This window comes from Mobula birostris, chromosome 5 (genome assembly GCF_030028105.1).
Source record: "Mobula birostris isolate sMobBir1 chromosome 5, sMobBir1.hap1, whole genome shotgun sequence".
In the NCBI taxonomy this organism is placed as follows: Eukaryota; Metazoa; Chordata; class Chondrichthyes; order Myliobatiformes; family Myliobatidae; genus Mobula; species Mobula birostris.
This window is the reverse complement of record NC_092374.1, coordinates 131,725,246-131,750,364: the sequence shown is the minus strand read 5'-3', so window position 1 is coordinate 131,750,364 and position 25,119 is coordinate 131,725,246.

Below are 25,119 nucleotides of genomic sequence, written 5' to 3'. Positions count from 1 at the left end.
ACTATCTCAATGAATCAATTAATATATACCGTACACAAGACAAGTTTTTTTTTCCGTATCTCAGCACATGAAACAATAACAAACCAATTTACCAATAAACCTCTTCTGCACCCTCTCCACAGACACCACATCCTTCCATGGTGGGAACCAAAGATGATTGCAATACTTCAGATGTGGTCTAGCCAGAGCTTTATAAAGCTGCAAAAGTCATGAGCCCTGTGGCCTCTGAGCTTCCAGGGTTTTTTAAGCACCTGTATTTACTAATCATTATCTTAACTAGAGCCGTTAAGCCCATGTGCTTTTGGTTTAATCTGGTCAAGTTAATTGTGACTGCCACGTGTTTCCCACATTCTATGATGATGAAGGTGAACTCCCATTCAGTGCCTCAGTGGAGTCTTTGTGAGTGAATTGTCTCGCAGTTCTGTTCATTCACTCCCCCGAGGCTCTGATGGTGTTCCTATGCCCAACCTCTTGTTTTCATTTCTTCATGGGGAATCTGTCACCCTCCGCTCCTGTTATGAGCCGTGAGCCTGCTGTCCTCCACTCCTGGGCTCGAGTCATTGTCAGTGCTTCCCGTGACTGAGAGCCTGTCATTGCTTCACACTTGTGTCCAGCCCAGTCCTCCGAGAGCACACTGTGACAGCAACCTAACTTTCAAAGACTTGAACTCAATGCCTCAACTAATAAAGACAAGCATGCCATCCCCCTTCTTCATAGCCCTCTCATATTCCTACCAGTTCCCTTATGTATTTATTTATTTGCCAATTATTTATTCTAAAGAATAATTTGCAAAAATGAATTTACCCTTCGTCATATACTGTGACATGGGAGGAAACCAGACCAACCAGGAAGAAAGTACAAACTCCACCCGATGTAAGCATCGAACTTAAGTTCAATATTTGACAAGATCGCTAACCCAATCTGCATTTGCTCTGATACTTCAGTTCTTTGATCATCAACCAATGTTTCTGCATTACCTGAGTCTGCAGACTATATCCAGAACTGTTCTTAATTAGAAAATTGTTTCTCATATTTCAGTCCAATAGCAATAGTTAAAGGAATGTCATTATATCAGAATATTCTTAATATTTACTTAGAGCAAGGAGTCATAGAAAAGTACAGCTTAGAAACAGGACCTTCAGACCATTTAATCCATGCTGAACGATTTAAACTGCCTACTCCCATCAACCTGCATCCAGACCATACACCTACCATCCATGTACCCATCCAAACTTCTCTTAAACGTTGAAATCGAGCTCGCATGCATCATTTGCGCTGGCAGCTCATTCCACACTCTCACGACCCTCTGAATGAAGAAGTTTCTGCTCATGTTCCAGTTAAACTTTTCACCTTTCACACTTAACCCATGACCTCCAGTTGTAATCTCACCTAACCTCAGTGGAAAAAGCCTGCCTGCATTTACCCTAACTATACCCCACATAATTTTGTATACCTCTATCAAATCTCCCCTCAAATGTTTACATTCAAAGGAATTAAGTCCTAACTTATTCAAGCATTCCTTATAACTCAGGTCCTCTAATCTCAACACTACTACTACTACGTCAACTCAGGCCTAGGAGGCCGGCGGAGATTGTTGCTTAAGGCAATCTCAGCAACATCCTTGTAAACATTCCCTGTACTCTTCCAACCTTATTTACATCTTTCCTGTGGGTACATGACCAAAACTGTACACACTACCCCAAATTAGGTCTGTTATACAACTTCAACATAACACCCAATTCCTGTACTTAATACATTGATTTATGAAGGCCAATGTGCCAAAAGCTGTGTAAGACCTACCCTTGTTTGTCCTCCCAAAGTCCAACATCTGTTTGCAAATTGCATCCTGCTACGTTTATGTCCAAGGATAAACTCAGATTCAGAATGAGAATCAAAATTATTATCACTAACAAATTAAATGGAATTTGTTTTTTGCAGCACAGTACAGTGTAGTCATAAAAATCAATAAATTACTAAACTAAATAGTGCAAAAAGTAGGAATAATGATGTAATGATCATGGATTCAGGGACCATTCAGAAGTTTGATCGCAGAAGGAAAGAAGCTGTTCGTAAATTGTTCAGACTCTTGTACCTCCTCCCTGATGGTAGTAATGAGAAGAGGACATGTTCCAGATGGAAAGAGTCATTCGACTCTTGATTAGTCGGGGCATGAAGGGATATGAGGAGATGGTAAGAGATTGGGGCTGAGAGGGAAAATGGATCAGCCATGATGAAATGGCAGAGCAGACTTGATGGGCCAAATGGCCTAATTCTTCTCCCATATCTTATGGTCTTATGGTATTAACGATGGATATTGCCTGCCTTCTTGAGGTGCCAACTCTTGAAGATGGTGGGGAAGGTTGCTTCAAATTTTAATTTTAATACTTTTAAAAAGTCAGTACTTCATTAGTTTAATACTCTCCTCAGACCCTTTCCTTTATTTTTGGATCAATTTTCCCATTGTAATTACCCGGCCAGTCTCATTAGCGTAGGGTAAAATGCAGAAATTTGTGGAAATGACCAAGGATTATTGTAAGCATTTAGCCTTTCAAATTCATGTCTAAATCATGCCAGATATATTTTTTTTAAATATCAAAGTTAAAGTATCAAACCATCTAATAAGATCTCAAAGCACGAGGTACAGAGTGTGGAATTTCCTGTGGGGGTGCCTGAAGGAAGTTACACCCAAAAGTGGACGTATTCATCAGCTCATTTTGAAGTTTCCTGACAAGACCAATTATGTACATGCAGACATATAACACTGAGTGCAAATTAAACTATCCAGGCCTAAGGAAAGTATTTAACTTATAAAATACTGATTTTTTTTTAAAGAACCAAAATTATAATTTGAAGTCGATTGACAAACATTCTTACGTGTAAGTCAAAGCAGAGCAAAATTTGTAGCCAAAAAGAATTTACAAATACTTCCATAAACAATTTGCAAAAACGTTTAAAACTTGGGTTTTGACAGAATCTCCTCGTTCTACTCCTCCTTCTAATCAAGACCGAAAAAGATAGGTCCATAGGTTCATTTGGCCCATTGAAACTGCTCCACCATTTCATCAAGGCTGATCCATTTTCCCCCTCAGCCCCAACCTGCTGCCTTCTCCCTGTATCCCCAACCAATCAAGAATCTATCAACCTCCTGCAGTATATACACCCAATGACTTGGCCTCTACGGCCGCCCGTGGCAACAAATTCCACAGATTACCACTCTCTGACTAAAGAAATTCCTCCTCATCAACAACATGTATATTCATACATATCTCAGTTCATTAGAATAACTCCCCTACTTGCTCCCAAGTTAAAACTTCAGCTAATCATAAAAAATTCAGCAGACGATGGGAATCTTGAGAAACACACACAATATGCATTTTGTGTGTGTAACCTAGAGTCAAGTTCCTGCAATTATATTGCTTCAGTGAAATTGTATGATTAAGTCCAGATTTCTACACTGCGGAAATGATCATTTTCCTTGTATTTCATTGTGATTTTTTTATTTATCATCACTGTGAACCACAGTGCATTCTTTGTTAATTTTGATGACATTTATTGCAGTGTTAGCACAGAAATCAAAGCTGCTATTTTATCCACATCTTCTTTGCAGCTATTATTGACAATTATTTCATATTATTTATTTATTATAAGACCACAAGACATAAGAGCATAATTATGCCATTCGGCCCATTAAGTCTGCTCCATTATTCCACTATGGCTGATTAATTATCACTCTCAACCCCAATGACCTGACTTCTTCCCTTAACCTTTCACGCCCTGACTAGTCAAAAACCTATGAAACTCTACCTTAAATACACACTGTGACATAGCCTCCACAGCCTCCTGTGGCAATGAATACCACAGATTCACCATCATCTGGCTAAATAACTCCTTGTTTCTGTTCTAAATGGACGTCCCTCTATTTTGAGACTGTGCTAGACTCCCCCACCAAAGGAAACATCCTATTCACATCCATTCTATCTGGACCTTTCACCATTCTGTAGGTTTCAGTGAGATCTCCCCCATTCTTCTAAATTCCATCGAGTACAGGCCTGGAGTCATCAATCACTGCTCAAATGATAATCCTTTCAATCCCAGAATCATTCTCATGAACGTCCTCCAAGCCCTATCTAATGACAACAATTTGTTTCTTAAATAAGGGGCCCAAAGCTGCTCACAATACTCCAAGTGAGGCCTCACCAGTGCCTTATAAGGCCTCATTATTATTATTTCCTATCAGAAGAGATTTGTTTAGTTGGGCCTTTGATCACTAATTTAACTTGTTCTGCGCCATACCATGAGCCCAAGGGTTGCTCCTCTGCTGTACTGGTCTACATTCTCTGTTCTGCCTCCATGTTTTCTCCAAACAAAGATGGAGCTCATTCAGCCCATTGAGTCGAGACTGTCTCTCACAGAAATAGTATTCATCCCATTCATCTTTCTCATTTCCTTGTAATTTGTTCCTTCAGACATGCCCATCGAATACTTGAATATTCCCATCCATTCATGCACGCTAGGAAAAATTTACAGCAGCCTATTAATATACTACCATGATTTTGTCCAAATTTTGTTATTATCACTATTATTATAACTATTGACATAAATCTAAGATTTTGCCCCTGAGGAGATCATGACACTCCCCCTATATGTCCTTTTCCCATTGAACGTTACTATTCCCCAAATAGATGTAATTATTTATTAAATTCATATTCACATAACTGCATGATAGCCTCTAGACTGATGAAGATATTAACTGTCAAAAGCAATTATTGAAACTACACAGTAAAACAAATCCTGTGACTTTTAAGGATCTGAAAGATTTGACTGAATTAGAGCAATGTCATATGATTTAGAACAAATGCTTCCAAGTCAATGACAAACTACTGGTAATCCATCAAGATAACAGCAACTAATTAATCATTACTTTACAAAGGAACTAATAAACAACATTAATGATGGCTTGGGAACTGTTGGTGGAGTGAAAATTCTGATGAAACGCTTTCAGTTTTCATTAATAGAGCTGCAACCTCACAGCAGCAGAGACCCAGGTTCAATTCTAACCTCGTGCTGTCTGCGTGGAGTTTTCATGTTCACCACAGACTTCATGGGTTTCCTTCAGTCACTCCACTTTTCGTCTACATCTCAAAAATATGTGGTTTGGTAGGTTAATTGTAAATTGTGTGTGTGTGTGTGTGTGTGTGTGTGTGTGTGTGTGTGTGTTTGTGTGCTTGAATCTGGAAGGAAATGAAGTGAGAGGGAGATGGTTGATGGTCAGTGTAGATTTGATGGGCCGGGGGCCTATTCCATGATGTATCATTCTGTGATTCGCTAACTCTACATCAACAGAAGGGATATTCCCACATTACCAGCTGCCCTTGGTTACCAATATCCAATCAGAAATGAACAACGTGCTTTTTAATGGATCCTCTAACCATTTCCCCAGTTTTTGCTTGGCATCCCCATACCACTCCTACTTTCAAAGGAGTGACCTCTAAAGAGTCAAAGGTAGGCTCCCCTAAGATCTAATTCAAAGTGATTGAAAAATAATCAATTAATGGGTACATCTAACAGCCATACTTATCTCCATAACTGTAGAAGTGATATCATCCATCTTTGGCTAAAGAAGATTGACAGCTTAACTGTCAAGAAATGAGAGCCGCATTATTTGGTGGGTAAACTAAAAGGGCTGCAGTTTACTTTCACCGTATTGGGTCTGGTCTGGAAACTATAATTAGACTTAACATAGCAAAGTGCTGTATTGTGCAACTCTTAAATGCACATAAGAAACAGATAATGCAGTCATCTGTATCCAGTGAATATGCAATCTCCACAATGAATTAAAGATTCACGAACTGATGAAAGTAAGTTTGAACTGCAGCTAAAATGATTCTGACAGGCCCAAGTATGAAGAATAGACTTTTCCTGCCTCTTCAGACAGTACCCTCATTCACAGATATTTATGCAAAGCAATGCTGAAGCTGTCACAGGGTAATATTTACAGGGATGATAAATGGTGTTTATTTTCTTATGATAGGAAGAAACTGTCTGTTTGACAACAAATGTAATAAAAAAACTGATCAAGCCTATGAAATGATTAAATTACTGGCACTTGATTACATTAATGTCCCTCCTCAGCCCTGTCATGAATCTAGTTGGAGTTGCCATTGACAGCAGGGTTGCAGAAATCCACCTTCAAAGTTTTACATGTCCTTGTTTGTGCAATCAGTGGATTTTTTGATACAAGTTTTTGGTTCAGTGAAACCCAGTGCTTTGCCAGCTTCGGAGCTACTTAAATATGGTGAGACGAGTTACTGCAGACAAGCACCCCGGTACACCCAGCAGCAGATCCTGTTGCCTTCTGGCCTAACACTGACATCATTGCCCTAGAGGGAATACTGAAGGGAACAAGACATACCACACATGTTATTGGGAAAGTTAAACTTCTCTACAAAACGTAACCCCTTTACTGGTACAGTTCACGATGGAAGTTCATGAAAGACGTTCACTGCAATGAGGTTAAAATACCATTGGCAGATTGGCCTTCATAAACCAATGTATTGAGCACAGAAGTTGGGATGTTGTGTTGAAGTTGTATAAGATGTTGGTAAGGCCGAATTTGGAGTATTATGTGCAGTTTTGGTCACCTACTTGCAGGAAAGATATAAACGAGGTGGAAAGATTACAGAGAAAATGTTCAAGGGTATTGCCGGGACTGGAGGGCTTAAATTATAAGGAAAGATTGAGTTGGTTAGGGCTTTATTCCTTGGAACACCAAAAATTAAGAAGAGATTTGATAGAAGTATACAAAATTATGAGGGGTATGGATAGGGTAAATGCAAGAGGCTTTTTCCACTGAGGTTGGGAGGGACTACAACTAGAGGTCATGGATTAAGTGTGAAAGGAGTAAAGTTTAAGGAGAACATGAGAGGAAACTTCTTCACTCAGAGGGTGTTGAGAGTGTGGATCAAGCTGCCAGCACAAGTGGTTCATGCAAGCTCGATTTCAACGCTTAAGAGAAGTTTGGATAGGTACATGGATGATAGGGGTATGAGGGCTATGGTCCCGGTGCAGGTTGATGGGCAAAGGCAATTTAAATGGTTCAGCACAGACTAGATGAGCAGAATGGCCTGTTTCTGTGCTATACTTTTCTATGAAGGGAAGAAATGAGGATGAAAATCAGGCAGAACTTTCAGTGCTTTAAGTGTAGTAAATCTACAGACATAGAGCTTGGAAAAAGTAGTATGAGGTGAATAATTTAAATGGGTTCAAGAGACTTCTATTCCATGGCTTTTTATATGCTCACCCCTAAGATGTGGGCATCCTTCCTTATTATAGTTAAACAGAGTAGCTTTCAAAGGGCATTTAAGAATGATCACATTGGTAGTTCTGACAGTATTAATGAACAAGATTGGGTAAAACCAGCAGATTTCCTTTCCTCATAACTATTTGTGATCCAGATCGGTGTCTGCAACCTTCCAGTTGACTCACAGTTCCTAAGTGCTTCCTAATTATACCCACAAACATGAGAAAATCTGCAGATGCTGGAAATCCAAGCAACACACACAAAATGCTGGAGGAACTCAAGTGTGTCAGCCCGAAACGTCACCTGTCTACTCTTCTCTATAGATGCTGCCTGACCTGCTGAGTTCCTCCAGCATTTTGTGTGTGTTGCTCCTAATTACACTCATTTGGCTATGCTGGATATTCGTTTGGCTATGCTGGATACTCATTTGGCTATGCTGGATACTTGCTTAGCTATGCCAGGCAGACCACGTAGTTCACACAACTCAACGCTCAGGTAGGGCCTGCTGAGCTCAATCATGGGAAGACATTGTCAGATGGGAAGAGAGGAAAAGATATAGCGCTGTGTTCATATCTTTCCTGAAGAAATGTACTCTTCAAGTTCAAGGTTATTGAGATGAGCAAACAGTACATATTGAGTTGAAATGCCATAAAAATTAACTTTTCTCAGCAGCACAGTACATTACAAACATAAAACACATAGGTTAGCATAAATTATTCTGAACATAGGGTCATAGAAAACTACAGCACAGAAACAGGCCCTTCAGCCCATCTAGTCCATACCAAACCATTTAAATTGCCTAGTACCTTCCACCTGCACCTGGATCATAGAGCACCATACTCCTCCCATCCATGTACCTGTCCAAACCTCTTGTGAATGTTGGAATCGAGTTCACATTCACCACCTGTGCTGGCAACTCATTCCACACCCTCACCACCCGCTGGGTAAAGAAGTTTCCCCTTATGTTCCCCTTAAACTGTTCACCTTTCACCCTTAACTCATGTTGTAGCTTCACCCAACCTCAGTGGAAAAAGCCTGTTTGCATTTACCCTATCTATACCCCTCATATTTTTGTATACCTCTATCAAATTTCCCCTCAATCTTCTACATTTTATTGAATGAAATTCTAACCTATTCTGAATCTAAGGAAAAGATACCCCCGGGGTGCCCGAGAGGGGGGGAGGGTGAGCACCCCAGTCAGATGGACACAACGACATCAGACCCAGGCAATGAACAAACGACGATGAGGAGGCAGTGTGCATGTGGCAAAATCTGCAAGAACGATCGCGGCTTGAAGATCCACCAAGCAAGGACGAAGTGTTTGGCGGGAGCAGGAGCAGCACAATGCGCAGGTGTCCAACCTGGTGAGACTAAGGAGGGGCCAGTCCCGGAGTCACCCCATAGTGCCCGGAACCTCCAAGTGTTGCAAACTAATCCCTCGAACATGAAGTCTAACAGGAGGTGGATCAAATGGCCTGAGCAAGGTGTCTCCCATTGGAGGTTGGTTGTAGAGGATTCATAGCCCATTCTTTAGTTAGAGCCTTCAGCACTTTGGGCATTGAGGGAGAGAGGATGAGGAGAGCCATCCACAGTACCACCGATGTGGCAGAGAGGGCCTCAAGATGGCTGTGGCTCACAAGAGGGGAGCCATGGAGAAATAAGTAGCTAGCCATCTGGACATAAGCTGGGATCTGATCAGCCCCGGCTGGGTCACCTGGAGGAGGTTGTATGATGTTGAAAGACCAGAAACACCCAATGATTCCAGGAACATCACTGAAGATGTGTCCAGAAGCATCAATAGATGTATGTACGCAGTATCTTTCCCTATAACTCAGGTTCTTCAGTCCTGGCAACATCCTTATCTACATCTTCCCCTAGGTAGGAGACCAGAACTGCACACAATACTCCAGATTATCCAGTTTCAACGTAACATCCCATCTCCTGTCCTCAATACACTGATTTGTGAAGGCTAATGTGCCAAAAGCTTTCTTTATCATACTATCTACCAGTGACACCACTTTCAATTAATTACGGATCTGTTTTTTTCAAGGTCCCTTTGTTCTATCGCACTCCTCGGTGCCCTACTCTACCTCCTACCTGATGGAAACAACTTACTCCTCCAAGTCTTGGAAAACACCAGGCCATGATCACTTAAGTTAAAGGATAGGCATTCAGGATGGGATTGAAAACTGAGGTTTAAATACCATTGATCTGCTTTCTCACAATATTCATCATAATGTAGTAGGAGAATAGTTAAAATATTGCAATGATTGTTTTGAATAGTTAAGCATACAGATATTCAGCATTCACAGTGAACGCAACACACCACTTTCCAAGATACACAGGCACCAATCCTATCAGCCTCCATTTATGAAAAGAAGCTACAGTTCCAGCAGTGGATTCTTCGGCTTATTCAGAACCCACAGGACACAAGGGGACTTGCTCACTGCCTGTTACACCACTGGTGTTTAGGACAGCAATGAAGGAAGGTCCTCTTTGTGGGAATGCTTGTTAATGCTGCACGGTGGGGTTTAAACTAGAGTTACGGGGGATGGGAACCAGAGCGCCAGAACAGGTAGTGGAGGGGTTGTGGAGGCAGATGTTGGCTAAGACATCAGACAAAGTTAGGGATCAACAGGTTGAGCATGGTGCGACTAGAATCCTGAGCTGTGTATATTTCAGTGCAAGAAGTATCGTAAGATAGGCGATGACAGTGCTGCAGACAAGGTAGCTGGTTTACAAACAGAGGCAATGTGTAGTGAGGAGAGGCTGTTTATAGGGAACAATTGCAGTCAATGGGATGAGTTGCAATGTAAAAGGCAGACAAAATTATAAAAGGGTGAATACAGACTGAAGGTGTTGTATCTGAATGCACGCAGTATACAGAATAAGACAGGTAAACTTGCAGCACAGTTGCAGATTGGCGTATCACTGAATCATGACTGAAAGAAGATTATAGCTGGGAACTTACTGTCCAAGGTTTCCCATTATATCGAAAGAACAGGCAGGAATGCAGAGGGGGCGGCATTGCTCTGTTGCTACACCTTCCCCTACACCTCCACCCTCACTACCATTCAGGGCACCAAACAGTCCTTCCAGGTGAGGTAGCACTTCACCCGTGAGTCGGTTGTGGTTACCTACTGTGTTCCCGGTGTAGCTTCCTGTATATCGGTGAGACCCGATGAGGTTGGGAGACCACTTTGCTGAACACCTATGCTCTGTCTGTCAGAAAAAGCAGGATCTCCCAGTGTTCACCTATTTTATTTCCACTTCCCATTCCCATTCCGACATGTCAGTCCACTAATGTCACCATGAAGCCACACTCAGGTTGGAGGAACAAAACCTTAAATTCTGTCTGGGTAGCCTCCAACCTGATGGCATGAACATGGATTTCTTGAACTTCTGGTAATGCCCCCGCTTCACCACTCCCCATTCCCACCTCCCTCTCTCCTTATCTGCCTGTCAGCTCCCTCTCATGCTCCTCGCCCTTTTCTTTCTTCCATGTCCTTCTGTCCTCTCCTTTCAGATTTCCCTTCTCCAGCCCTGTATCTCTTTCAACAATCAACTTCCCAGCTCTTTGCTTCACCAGCACCCACCACCCCCACCCCCCACTTTCACCTGTCACCTTCTGGTTCTTCCTCCCCTCCCCCCACTTTCTTAGTCCGACTCCTTATCTTTTTTTCTCAGTCCCGAAGATGGGTCTCAGCCCAAAACGTTGACTGTACTCTTTTCCATAAATGCTGCCTGACCTGCTGAGTTCCTTTAGCATTTTGTGTGTGTTGTTTGGACTTCTAGCATCTGCAGATTTTCTCTTGTTTAAGATTGTGACTCGTCTAGTTCCCCACAACCACTCTGACAATTGGTACAATAATAATGAAGAGCAGTTAAATCCCTTATCAATTAGTGCTCAGCAGATCGACGCCTGTCGGTAATCAAGCCAAGAAGTGGAGATGCTTAGACACCAACGACCCAAACTAATTCATTCCTCCCAAACATTCCAGGTTAGTTCCTGCTTGCTGATTAATCAGTTGGATACAAAATTCCCACACACGTCAAGCTACGCTTTTGGCACAGGAAGGCCACGCTGTTGTGGGGCTCCAAAGTTTTGTGTTCTGATAACTCAACCTCTTAAAGTAAGGCTGCTGATCAAAGATTCCTGAAACTGGGGTGGCCTGCTGATACAACACCTGCACCCACTGGTGAAACAGGAAAATATTCAGCAGACGTCACCACACTACATTCCCTCACCTTGCATTGTCTGGAGACACAAGACAGCGATAGATACTGGAGCGTGATTCGACAGCAGGAATTCTGGATGAACTCAGCGGCTCAGGCTGCATGGTGGAGGGAAATGAACGTTACAATTTTGGTTGAGACCTTTCAAGGAAAGGCGTCCGCCCAAAATGTCAGCTGTTTGTCATTCTCCATAGGTGCTGCTGTTGAATTTCTCCAGCATCATTTTTATCGCACCATAAGACATAGGAGCAAAATTCGACCATTCAGCCCTTCGAGTCTGCTACGCCATTCCTGTTTTCTCCCTGTAACCTTTGGCACCCTGACTAATCAAGAATTTATCAACTTCCTCTTTAAATATGACCTATGAATTGGTCACTGTTATGCCTTGTAACTTCAAAACATTAAACTAATTCGAAGGAAGACACAGGAGTCTGAAGTGCAGGTCTAACTTTGAGTTTACTTTCAGCGAGACAGGCACGTATCACACAGTAGTGTGATGACGTATGCAACACATATAACCTGTAATTCATTACTTAACTATAATATTAAGTACATAATGGCCTCTATAGCTGTCTGTGGCAGACAAACTCTACCCACAAAGTGCCTTACATTGCATTACATGTTGGAACAGGGAACAATGTGTTTCTTATGACACCATTCAGAAGACCATCTCTACTTCTGAGTTTCGGAAAATTGAGCATTTGGCAAAGTCCTGGACGTCTCTTGTACCTGTTGGAACTTTCTTTCACCTCATTAGTCAGAGGCTTATAGAGAGAAGAATAGTGTCGTTGTCGGTGGGGGGTGGAGGTGGAAAGCAAATAAATCCAGCAGATTGCAGGTCTAATCCAGCCAACATTTTAATGAGGAGAACTGATGTTATCTCATACCATTGTTAAACTGCTCCCCCAGCTGCTGGCAGGTCAAGCAGGTCATACACCTACAGATCTCAAAATTACTTTTATTGATTTTTTTTTAAGAACTTGTGAGAGCAACTTTCTACTTAATTTGCTAATCACCAGTCCTGTGTTACCCCAATGAGTTTTTTTTAAAGGGTGCAAAGGGAAAACTACGTGAATTTTTGAATTGACTGTTCCTTCAGTAGTATGCTGCCAATGTTATATGCTGCTGCGGATGGAATAAAGGAACAGCGTTAACCTGATAATATAGGAGATAAATAAGGCTGTATCCAACAGAATGGAATCAGTGTACACTGATTATTGCTGCAGAACCATAGGAACTTACGGTGCAAAGGAGACCATTTTCCCTATTACATCCATGCTAACTGGAAAGTTAATTTTTTTCAAACTTATTCCTTGTTCAGGATGAGGTGTCGGTGTTGAGTGCAGCATTTAATGGCCATCCTCAGGATCCCTTCAAAAGATGAAAAGAAACAACTTCATGAACTCACAACACGCTGGAGGAACTCAGCAGGTCGGGCAGCATCCGTGGAAACGAGCAGTCAACGTTTCGGGCCAGAACCCTTCGTCAGGACTTCGTGAACTGCCTGTCTGAAATACTAAAATGTATTTTTTGATGGTTTAAGATCAAGGACTTTTTTTTTGGGGGGGGGTGTTGTTTTTCCTATTGCTTACATGGCAGGGGAGTGGGAGTGGGAGTGGGGGTTCAGTGCTTCTGCTGGTGCGAGTGGGTTGATGCTTCGGCTGCTTGTGCAATGGGAGGGGTCTTTGGGGTCTGATGTTTCCATCGTTCATTCAATGAGGCTTCTTGTTTCCTGGATATCTGCAAACAATAAGAATTTCAGGTTGTATTCTATGTACATTTTCTGATATTGAACCGAACCATTTGAACTATTTGAAATAGGGAGTTTCAGGATTTCAATCCAGTCGTGAAAAAGGAATGACAATATATTTCCAAATCAGTACTGACTTTTTTATTTACGTATTTATTGTCTTTGCTCAGTTGGTCTTCTTTTGAACATTGGCGGCTTTTCAGTCTTCACAAGTACTTGTCTTTCATTCATTCTATCGTGTTTCTATTGTGAATGCCTACAAGAAAATGAATGTCAGGGTAGTATATGGTGACATGTATGTATTTTGATAATGAACTTATTTTGAACTTTGAACTTTGATCCTGATATCTGCCTTGCTAGTGTTAGAAAGGGTGTTAAAATGAGTAGATGGGTGCATAGCCTTTCACAGCTCTGATATCCACAGTGATTATTTGGCAGGACCAGCTGAGTTTCTGATCAATGCTGATCATAGGACTGTCATTGAACGTCAAGGGTAGATGATTTCTTGCTGGTCATCGTCTTTCACTTTTGTGGTGCGATTGCTGTGAACCACTTATTAACCTAAATCTGACTGCTGTCTTAATCTTGCTCGGTGCAGCCGTGGACTGCCACATTATCTGAGAAACTAAATGATGTTGAAAAATTTTTCAAACATCAGGAATCATCACTATTTTTAACACTATGGTGCAGGGGTCAGTGATGAAGTAGCTGAGCTCTGGGGCAAGATGTTGCATAGTGGTTATAGAATGTTTTACAGTGCCAGTGACCCAGGTTCACTTCCCACCTCTGTCTGTGAGGATTTCTTTCAGGTTCTCCGGTTTCCAAAGATGTACGACTAGTAGGTAAATTGGTCACATGTGTGTAAGTGGGTTGTGTGGACTCATTGGGCAGGAAGGGCCTGATATTGTGATGTATCTCTAAGTAAATAAATGAAGTCCGCTGGGACTAAAGTATTGACCTGTGGAGCTCTGCAGTGATATCTCGAGGCTGAGATGATTGACTTCCAGCCACGACAACCATTTACCTTTATTCAAGCCATTTATCCCAGTCACTGGAGTGCTTTTTCTCCTTTGGTCATATTCAGGCAAATTCCTTTTCTTGGAATTTCACATTGCATTAATTGTATGTCTAAGATGTTTCAAATGCATTGAGAGTTTCTGAATGAGGCAATGGTTACTCAAACCTACCATCCTCACTTCCACATTGTCTTTCTACCAATTACCCTAAATCCAAAATCAAAGTAAATTTTATTATCAAAGTACGTACATGTCACCATAGACAATCCTAAGATTCATTTTCCTGTGGGAATACTCTACAAATCCATAGAATAATAACTATAACAGGATCAATGAAAGATCAACCAGAGTGCAGAAGACGTCAAACTGTGCAAATGGAAATATAAGTAAATAGCAATAAATAACAAGAATATCAAATAAAGAGTCCTTAAAATGAGATCATTAGTTGTGGGAACATTTCAATGGATGGGCAAGTGAGTGTAGTTATTGCCTTTTGCTCAAGAGCCTGACGATTGAGGGGTAGTAACGGGTTTTGAACCTGGTGGTGCGATTCCTGGGGCTCTTGTACCTTCCACCTGATGCAGCAGCCAGAAAAGAGCATGGCCTAGGTGGCGAGGATCTCTGATGCTGGATGCTGCTTTCCGACAACAGCATTTCATGTAGGTGTACTCAATGGTTGTGTGGGCACATGGCCAAATGGTCAAGGAATTTGACTAACGATCTGAAGGTTCTGAGTTCAAGCCCCAGCCGAGGTAGCGTGTTGTGTCTTTGAGCAAGACACTTGATCACACAGTGCTCTGCGACGACGCTGGTGCCAAGCAGTATGGGTCCTAATGCCCTTCCCTTGGACAACATCAGTGTCATGGAGAGGGGACACTTGCAGCATGGGCAACTGCTAGTCTTCCATACAACCTTGCCCAGGCCAGCGCCCTGGAGAGTGAAGACTTTCCAGGCGCAGATCCATGGTCTTGCAAGACTAACGGATGCCTTTATTACTCAATGGTTGGAAGGGCTTTACCCATGATGTACTGGGTCGATCATGTCTATGTTCCAATTTAAGAGGAAATCTTTATGTTTGTGGTTCATTGTGCTGCAGCCACGTGATCAAAACCCTAAGGATAAATTAGTGCTTTCTTCTCCAAATGGTGGAGTGAGATGTGTGCTCCCTCGCCCGCCATTCCCCTGATTTGACCAAGAGCTTACATTTTGTGCAAGGCATTTGCTTGAACCAGTATGAGCAAAAGGATAGAGCAATAGACACAAAATGCTGGAGGAACTCAACAGGTCAGGCAGCATCTATGGAAGTGAATGAGCAGTTGATATTTCAGGCTGGGGCCCTGCTTCAGGACTGCTAAAGGAAGGGGGAAGGAGCCAGATTAAGAAGTTATGGTCAAGTTAGGAGAAGAGGAGTAAAAGGGGAGGTAGAATGGTGAATGGAAAAAGTTGTCTTTAATCCCACAGGGTTAAGGATTGGTGAGGTCTATAAAATAAAGCTCAGAGAAAGGGGCAATTAAGACATTAAGGGATTGCAGATCCTGGTGTCTCGAGCAACCAGTGAAACACTGGAGGATCTGTGGAGGGAAATGGACAGTCAACATTTTGGATTGAATGCTATCATTTAGAAAAATGAGTCTATCTGTAAAATTTAATAATAATTGGCATTTCTAAAACACTTTTAAGTTTGCAGATGTCTCAATATACTTTGTGATGTCACAAGGCAAATGAATGAAAGGTTTAAAAATAGATTACCAGAGAGTTACCAAGTTTCTTAGATAAGGGGCCCAAAACTGCTCACAAAACTTCAAGTGAAGTCTGCCAAAGACTGTAAAAAATGGAGAACAAAAAAAAAATGAGCACAGACAGTGCTACAAACTATCTTGTGGTTAAAGCTGTTCCAATTCAGAAACAAAGATGGGAACCTGGTGGGAAAGATTCAAGCAAGAAACTGCACGGAAGAAGGCCACATGTTTGGGAGCTGGCAGAACATACATGAAATTCGGAGAATAAGAAAGAAGATTGGAACAGCTGTAGGTCAAAGCTATTAGATTTTAAGATTTTAAGAAGCAACACACACAAAATGCTGGAGGAACTCAGCAAGTCAGGCAACATCTATGGAAATTAATAAATAGTCAATGTTTCAGACCGAGACTCTTCATTAGGACTCGAAAGGAAGAGGGAAGACACATTACCATAATACATCAGTTTACGTTACTGTTGTAACATGCCTGGTCGGAAGTAGGCTGTAGTGAAGAAACAGTAAGATATATGATAGAATCACCAGGAAGCTGTATAACACCCACAACTTGATAGAGGTGAATATGATGATGAGGCATAGGGTAGACAACCAGCGCCTTTTTCCCAGATTGGCAATGGCTGATCAAGAGGACGTACTTTTAAGTTGATTGGAGGAAAGCATAGGGGGTGTCAGAGGTAGTTTTTTCTTACACAGAGAGTATTAAATGCATTGTAGGCACTACTGGGAGTGGTGTTAGAGGCTGAGGTAGTAGGGACATTTCAGAGACTCTTAGGTAGTCAGATGGATGAAAAACAATGAAGGCTATATGGGAGGGAAGAGCTTGATTGATTTTGGAGCAGGTTAAGGGGTTGGCACAACATCATGGGTTGAAGGGCCTGTACTGTGCCGAACCGTACATGTTAACACTGTGTCAAAAATGAAGGATTGCTCTTAAAAGAAAGGCCAACACAGGACTAGAAAGATCTGTGACTTCCTTCTATGTTCTATAATGGTGTCAAGAATTTTCACTTTCAGACTAACCCAGCAGGCCACTATTAGTCTGTTGCTGGGAGCCACTGACTTTGCTTTCTCTAGAATTAGCTGTTGTTATGTGAAGGAAGAACGAGACAGGAAAAATTATTGTTTTGTTAGCCTTGTAAAACCTATACACTGGTCAGACAGGAGTACGGAGAGAACAATTTCTCCGAACAGATACAAGGTGCCAGTTACCAGCAGGGCTGCCTGCTACAGCCAGCACTAACTGCAGCGTATACCCTGACAGTACGCTGCTGTTATTTTTGTGCCTGCAGCCACTCAGCTTTTTAATCCCCTCCCCCAGATCCCACAAAGTCCTTGAACTTGTGAGGAACATTAGCAGATGTTCATTAGCCCATGGCCAACCGGAGGATTAAAGGCATTTGTTGGTGATGTCCTGCTTGAATGAGTGCTTAAAAGTGGCTCTTTGGGGGATTAGCATGTGTGGTTCAGAGCCAGTTGGGCAGATAAACAGAAATTGTACTGAGCCTGATTGGTCTTTTTCATTTTCTTTCTCGTTCAGTGTGGGCTAACCAAAAAAATTCACAGTTCATGCTTGAAATCATTATTCAAAGCCTATATATGTTTATGTTTTATATATAAAACTTTGCAGTTGTTCCATATGTAGAATTGGGGGGAAAAAGGGAAATATTTCTCAAAACCTAAATCTTTATTACCTTCAAATGATCTCTGTTGGGTCAAAGTCAAAAATATAAATTGTAATCATATTGGTTCTGCCATTTGCTTTTCTCCTCAGTTCTGGAGAAGGACTCAACACTTAGAAATTGGATTCTCTGGATAGGCCACTACAGATGTATAAATCTCCGGTTAGGTCACATTTAGAATATTGCATTCAGTTCTGGTCACCTCATTCTAGGAAGGATGCGGAGGCTTTGGAGAGGGAGCAGAGGAGGTATACCAGGATGCTACCTCGTTAGGAGGGCATGTGCTATTGAGGAGAGATTGGACAAGCTGGGATGGGGAGGAATTTCTTTAGCCAGAGGGTGGAGAATTTGGGGGAATCATTGCCACAGACAACCGTGGAGGCCAAGTCATTGGGTATATTAAAGCAGAGGCTTAAGGGCTCTTGAATAGTCAGGACGTCAAAGGTTACAGGGAGAAGTCAGAGGAATGAGGGTGAGAGGGATAATAATCAGCCATGAACAAATGACGGAGCAGACTTGATGGGCTGAATGGCCTAATTATGCTCCTATGTCTTATGGCCTTATGTTCTATACTCTTTCTATGTGTAAAGTATAATTACAGCCACTGGTGTCTTTTCCCTTGATGTCCATTGACGTTACTGTAATGTGGGATCTTTGATGCCACATTTGGTCTGGCGGTGTGCTGATGCTAAGAATGGAAATGAGCTCTTTGGAGCAAGCCTGTAAGTAGTCTTAGCAAAAGATAAACTCGGTTTGGCAAGCAAGTGAGTAAATTGATTTGATAGCACTCTTGATAACACCTTCTTTCACTTTGTTTTTTGATTGAAGACAAGTTGACTGGCCAGATTGGGCTTGCACTGATTGGACGTAAGTGGGCCATTTCCCCACACTAAGTAGCTGGCAGTGCTGCAACGGTACTGGAAAAGCTTAGCTCAAGGCAAAAAAGACACAAGAGACTGCAGATGCTGAAATCCCGAGGCCAAGAAGTTGGCTCAAGCAGCTGTTGCATTATCTTCTCTTCTTGTTGGAGTAGAATGCCAAGTAGAGCAGGAGTGGCCTGTATCTTTCCACCATAATCTCTCAGTCTACTTAGGATACAATACTGTGCAAAAATATTGGGCATATGTATATGGCTAGAGTGTACAGTACTGTAGTAATTTTATGTATTGTACTGTACATTGCCAGGAACAGCTTCCTCCCCCCTGCCATCCGATTTTGGAATGGACGTTGAACCCATGAACACTACCTCAATAATTTTTAAATTTCTATTTTTGCACTACTTATTTAACTTAACTATTTTAATCTATATGGAAAACCATGGTCACTAAAGTCCGCATCGGATATAGTACCTAGACAGACAGACAGACTGTAATTCACAGTCTTTTTTCCTATTACTATGTTTTACGTTGTTCTGCTGCCACAATGAAACAAATTTCATGGCAAATGTGAGTGTTGATAAACTTGATTCTGATATGGGTCTCTGTTGTGGACTGAGAGTGGGAAGGGGACAGGGAGAGGGGAATCATGGTTGGGAAAAGGGGAAGGGAGAGGGGAAGGAGCGGGAAGCACCAGAGAGACATTCTGTAATGATCAATAAACCAATTGTTTGGAATCAAATGACTTTGCCTGGTGTCTCAGGGCTGGGTGTGTCTGCATCTGTGCCACCTCCTACCCCTGGCACTCCCTCTCTGCCACCTGTCCCTCCCGTGGCACACCACTCTCACTATTCCTGACATCCCTTGCTCCCTCCAGGTTTACAAACTTGCTCTCCACTCCATGTTGACAAATACAAAACTGCACAAAAGTCTTAGGCACCCTGGCTATATGTATGTGCCTAAGACTTTGCACATTGTGTGATAAGTAAAACAAGGAAACATGGTAATATAGCACTTCACATAAAACTTCACAGAACCAGTGATTGGGGTTCAATTTCTGCCACTGTCTGTTTGTGCATTCTCACTGTGACCCTGAGGTTTCCTCCAAGTGCTCTGGTATCCTCCCATATTCCACAGATGTACAGGTTAGTGTTGGTACGTTGTACACATGCTATGTTGATGCCGGAAGCATGACGACACTTGCGGCTGCTCCCAGCACACCCTCGGACTGTGCTGGTCCTTGATGCAAGTGATGAATTTCACTGTACTTGTGACAAAAACAGCAAATTTAATCAAACACTGTGCTCTACGAACTCAGCAGGTCAAACAGCATCTGTGGGAAGAAAGCAACTATTGATGTTTCAGGTCGGAAGCCTGCATTTGCTGAAGGCAAATTTGGATCTGCAGGACAATTTTTCAATATTCACATTCCTGGCATATTCATTGTAAATGCAGGAGAGTCCTGCAGGAAAAGAGACAAGCTGCAGAACAGCTGGTATCCACAGCATTGACATGCCTGCCCCAGAGAAGCTGCTGGATAGTTTCAACCCCAGGAAGTTGGAGTACAGTGAAAAGGTTGCCTTGCACGCTGTTCATACAGATATGAACACAGTTCATACACAGAATACACAGTTCACTGAGGAAAGTAATGTCTTTGTCAAGGGGACCAGTCAAATTCTATATTCTTGGAGATGGTAACTGCCTCTTATTTGAGTGATGTAAGTATTATTTGTAAGTCTACATCTGGTTGTAGTCCGGCTCTGGTCACAAATGAGCGTGATCTGGTTCATTTCCTCAGGATATTAATCCGAGCCTGATAATGTGATTCATTGATAACTATTTTCTCTGTTTTCCTTTTCAGGGTCCAATTGGGATCTTTGATCTATGGTGGCACGCATAAGTACGGTTCTGCACAGCGGTGTGCTCCCGTTATTGAAGTTCACCAATCAGTTGTATTTCAGTATGTCCGAGTGCAGCCTGAAGTGGGGCATCTTCAGGGCCTTGTGCAGCCCCTGTGGACATGAATTCTCACCAGTGTCACGAACTGAAGAACGGCGGGAGCCAGAACATTGAAGACAGTGAGAGTGGCTGTCAGAGGGCTCTGCACTTGGGATCAAGCACTCCCTCTCTCTAGGTGGTGAGGGAGAGTTTGCTGCCAATTCTTGAGTCGGGGAACTCGAAGCAAAATGCAATGCTTCAGACTGACTGTAACATTGAAATACTGTTTGTTTGTCTCCCTTGTTGCTGTGGAAGGATCATTATCTGTCTTTCCCTTGTTAGTGAGAGAGGGAGAACACTGGGGATGTCGAAATGTTGGAGTGAACATTTAGTTTCTGATGTACTGTCTCCATCGTCTCTCTTTGGGGGCTTTGTTGTAGCTTGCATGGTGAGTGGTGGGAATGCTGATGCTTCATGCTCGAGTCAGTGGGGGGAGGGCAGGGAGGAAGTGTTAGTGCATTTGCTGCTGCTTATGTGTGAAAGGTTATTCATTCTTTGGAGGTTTTATTCTGTTGGAGGATGTCTGTATAGAGTAAGAATTTCAGGTTGTATATCGTATACGTTCTCTGATATTAAATGGAACTATTGAAATATCGGTAACTTCATTGATAGACCAATAGACCGGAAGACCAGAAGACATAGGAACAGAATTAGGCCATTCAGCCCCTCAAGTCTGCACTGCCAGTCCATTATGGTTGACTTATTATCCTTCTCAACCCCATTCTCCTGTCTTCTCACCGTAACCTTTGACACCCTGACTAATCAACAGCAAATCAAATTCCACTTAAAACAAACTCAATGACTTGACCTCTGCAGCCGTCTGTGGCAATAAATTCCACAGATTCACTACACTCTGGCTAAAGGAATTCCTTCTCATCTCTGTGCTAAATGGACATCCCTCTATTCTGAGGCCGTGCCCTCTGGTTCTAGACTCACCAGCTATAGGGAGCATCTTCTCCATATCCACTCTGTCTAGGCCTTTCAATATTCAATAAGTTCTTCTAAACTCCAGCAAGTACAGGCCCAGAGCCATCAAATGCACCTCATACATTAACCCTTTCATTCCCAGAATAATTCTCAAGAACCTCCTCTGGACCCCCATCGCTTTATGTCCTCAGCCTCTCTATGAGATTTCTAGCTAGAAAGAGGATACTATACAGCTTCTGCCCTTTCCTCCTTCTTTTCTTTCTCCTCCTCCTCCTCCTCTTCCATTTTCTGCTCCACTGACTCTTCCTTGCAGTTCCCACAAAGCTATGCCAGTATAATTGCCTTGTTGTGGAGTTGCCCCATCACATATGGCAAATGTTCTGCACATGACTGCAAGATTGCAGAGTTGTGGACATGGCTCAGCACATCCAGGAAACCAGCAGCCTTTCTATGGACTCTGACTATGCCTCTCACTGCCTCGCTAAATCAGGCAGCATAATCGAAGGCCTCACCCACGCTGGTCATTCTCTCTTCTCCCATCTCCCATCTGCCAGTAGATACAAAGGCCTGAAAGCACATACTACTAGGCTCAAGAACAGCTTCTATCTCACTGTTATCAGACTCTTGAATGAACATCCTGTACAATAAAACCGACTCTTGATCTCACATTCTTGTAATGATCTTGCACCTTACAGTTCAGCTGCACTGCACTTTCTCTGTGGCTCTTACAACTTAATACTGCATTGTTATTGTTTTAACTTGTTCTATCTCAATGCACTGTGTAATGATCTGATCTGTATCAACAGTATGCAAGACATGTTTTTCACTGTATCTCAGTACATGTGACAATAATAAACCAACACCAGTACCAATACACAATAAAAGTGGACAGCTGATTCATGATGTTAAGTCTTTCCTAAGCATCCACAGATTTTACACAGTTTGTCTTCTTTTACACATTGGTTGTTTGTCAATCTTTGTGTGCAGTTTTTTCATTGATTCTATTGTATTTCTTCATAGTAATTTTGCAGCCCTTGTTGAAGTTGTGGACTTGGAAGGTGCTCTCTAGGGGGTCCGTGTGTTGTTACCGTGCATTCTGCAGAAGGTAGCATTTTCTGCTGCTGTGTGTCAATGACAGAGCGAGTGAATGGTTTTGGGTGGGCTTCTATGGTGTGAACTCACCAATATTGAAGCTACGCTCATCCAGACACGAAGAGAGTAAGTATTCCGGTACATTTCTGACTTTAGCCTTGTAGACTCGGGAGGTACTGCAGATGCTAGAAATCTAGAGCAATACACACAATGTGCTGGAGGAACTCCACAGGTCAGGCAATATTTGTAGATGGGAGTAAACAGTCGACATTTCAAGCCGAGACCCTTCATCATTAGACTTGTAGATGGCAAACAGGCTTTAGGAAGTTATGAAAGCTATTACTCACCATGGGATCCCTAACCTCTGGCTTATTCTTGTAAGCACGCTGTGAATACGGCTACCCCCGATTCGTTTCTGGTCAATAGTAACCCTCAGGGTATGAGTGGGGGTTGGAGTGGGGGAAGGTGCAGTCAGCAATGGAAATACCATTGAATGTCAGAGGTTGATAGCTGGGTTTTCTCTTGTTGGGTATCATGATTGTCTAGTACTTGTGTGACCTGAATATTACTTGCCACCTGCCAGCCTAGGGCTGGATGTTGTCAAAAGGCCAGTCTAAAACTGTATAGCATCTCAACGGACACACAAGAGCCCTCTGCCTCTGACTAGATCAGGGGTTCCAAGCTGGGGTCCACGGACCCCTCAGTTAATGGTAGGGGTCCATGGAATAACAAAAATAACAAAGGTTGGGAACCTCTGGACGAGATGAATGGTGATTCATCTTGGAAGGAGAAAGCTTGTAACTAGTCAAGTATTCATCTCACCACAAAGAGAATATACCTGTACCTCCAATCAAAGAAAGATCATCCTCAGGTCAACCAAATATGTGATATTCTGTCTTTAGGAGATCATGTTTTAAACAATGGGTCTCCATTTGAGGACCCACAACCTCGATTAAATTATGTATGAAACATTGGCCATGACGAGCAAACCATCCTTATCAAATGGTGGCATTCTACTAGCTTCCTTAATGACTTGCCTATCCATTCCGATGTTAGCTAATGTCCTGGACTAATTTATTTTCATTGAATGTATGTTTATGAATTAAAGATTGCTGATCAAACTGCTAGATTTCTCTCTTCAGCTTCTTAACTGATCAATAATAAATACTTCAACAAATACTTTGCTGTATCATCTGCCTCTTCTGTTAACAATTTGATTTTGGCACTTGCATTAATTAATACTCATTAGGAAAAAATGTATAGCCTGGAAACTCAATCATCTCTGCATCTTTTTCATTTATTAATGTTGAGACAATCTCAAGACACTGATTATTGCTCCCATTTTTATTTTCCTATGACTCTAACAAGATGCTGACACTGAGAACACAATGTTAGCTAACTTCTGTCAGCACAGCACGTTGAAGGATTTCAAATGTCACTGAGCTGAAACATTAGCTCGCTCCTTCTTTCCGCATATCACCTGGTTTGCTGCCTATTTCCAGCACTTTCTCCTTTTGTATTATATAGGAGATATTTGTTTTTATGAGTTGGGTGTCTGTCATCCTTGTTCATTGAAGCATAAACATAAAACATGGAAATCCACTGCACATTACAGGCCCTTCAGCCCACAATGTAACCTACTCTAGAAACTTGCCTAGAATTTCCCCACCGCATAACCCTCTATTCATCTAAGCTCTGTAGCAGATCTACTTTGCAATGACTTGCCGTGTCTGCTGAGGCAGCTCTTTGAGAGGTCAGGGACACTCAGGCCTGTTGATGTCCTAGAGGCCCCTCAAACCAGAAGGCAGATAAACTCCTTTGACACTACCCAAGCCATGAATTCATTGAAGCAAAAATAAACCCTCATTGTTATGAAATGCACATTTTTTAGTTAGCATTCCTTTTAATGTAGACCGTAAGACTTTGGTTTGTTAATCCAGTAAAGCATAACAGTCATTAGAATTGCTGTACAAGTTTAAAATGAATTGGATAGTCTTGTGACTCATGGCTCGGTATTGATACCACAAACTCTGGTACTGACGGCAATAAATCTGACCTCTTTTAGAGTTATAAACTGAACTGCCATCGTATGAGATTTTTACTGTTTTCTGCATAACTCTCAGATGGGTGAAGCTGGTGGGTGGCCTCTGGGAGTTCCTATTCTAGCAGCTGCAGATTGAGGTAATTTTAGATGGATGGATATTTGTTCACACAGTTTTACCATTTCCACTTGTATTATAAAGGAAAACTGACATCTGTTTTTTTTCTATAAGACATAGGAGCTTAATTAGGTCATTCAGCCCATCATCTCTGCATCACTTTTCCAACAAGGCTGATTTATTTTCTCTCTCAACCCCCATGATTTATTTATTTATTGAGATACAGCACAGAATAGGCCTTTTCAGCCCTTTGTGCCATGCACCCAGGAGTCCCCTGATTTAAACCCTAGCCTAATCACAGGACAATTTACAATGACCAATTAACCTACCA